General features: G+C 38.7%; 1 pseudogene; it reads left to right on the top strand.

The window, feature by feature from the left end:
- Positions 1-278: 278 nt before the first annotated feature.
- On the top strand, positions 279-394 carry LOC140398764 (U2 spliceosomal RNA; annotated as a pseudogene).
- The last annotated feature ends 840 nt before the right edge of the window (positions 395-1,234 follow it).

Here is a 1,234-nt window from a genome sequence, read left to right as displayed (position 1 = left end):
TGGTCCAGTTCCTTGTCAGTGATAACCCCGAGGATGTTGATGGTGGGGATTCAGCAGTCAAGGGGAGATAGTTGGGTTCTCTTTGGTTTGAGATGATCATGAGATGGCACATCTATGGCATGAATGTTAATTACCACTTATCAGCCCAAGTCTGAATGTTGTCCAGGTCTTGCTGCATACTGGCATAAGTTATTTCAGCAACTGCGGAGTAGCAAATGGTATTGAACATTGTGCAATCGTCAGCGAACATCCCCACTTCTAATGTTATGACAGAAGGAATCGCTTCTCGGCCTTTTGGCTAAGGTCAAGTGTAGTATCTGTTATGATGCAAGGAAGGTCATTGATGAAGCAGCGAAAGATTATTGGACCTGAGACAATACCCTGAGGAACTTCTGCAGTGATGTACTGGATACGACAACCGCAGCCACCTTCCCTTGTGCTTGATATGAGTCCAACCAGAGGAGAGTTTCTCTCCTGCTTCCCATTGACTTCAATTTTGCCAGGGCTCCTGGTTGCCATTGTTACGGTGCCCGAACCAGCCCCAATTTATTTTTCAATTTTTGAACTGTGAGGATAGGATATTTCGCTCCAGGAGTGATTCCACTGACATTGAGGGATCTTTTATATTAAAACAAACTTTATTATTAATACAGGATTAACACCATTAACATACAAGGAGAAAACAGCTTTTCAATTAATAGTTAAACAGTTCTACAAAAAAATCTTTGAGCTTACTTTCCCATCTACTTCTAAACTTTCAATTAAGCAAAACCCAAGTGAAATGCCACTTGTTAATAAAGTTAACAGTCAGTGGCTTACAGATTTATGCACAAAGTCCAAACTCCAAAAATGAAACTAAAAACAACAGACACAGAGCACAGCTGAAAACAAAACTAAAACAGACCCAGGCCCTTCCATGAATGATATCACAGCCTGTCTAGCTATTAACCCTTAATCAAATTGCAAGCAGACATACAATCTGGACATCTTAACCTATGTTATTGTAATAACGTTACTACAACATAATACAATATATATAAAAGTTTCCCACATTCATCACAGCCATACTTGGTCAAAAACTGCCTTAATATAAAAGGTAATCAATCGCAACCCCGAAAATGATTTCAGCTCTTTTATGCATGTTTAGACCAAGGCTATTGTCATGAAGATGTGTAATATGGAATTAATTTGATATCTTATTGGCTGATTTCATATATTAACATTTTTAAAAGGG

This window comes from Scyliorhinus torazame, chromosome 21, assembly GCF_047496885.1.
Source record: "Scyliorhinus torazame isolate Kashiwa2021f chromosome 21, sScyTor2.1, whole genome shotgun sequence".
Lineage (NCBI taxonomy): Eukaryota > Metazoa > Chordata > Chondrichthyes > Carcharhiniformes > Scyliorhinidae > Scyliorhinus > Scyliorhinus torazame.
The sequence above is the reverse complement of the archived record's forward strand: the minus strand, read 5'-3'. Positions and strand labels throughout refer to the sequence as shown.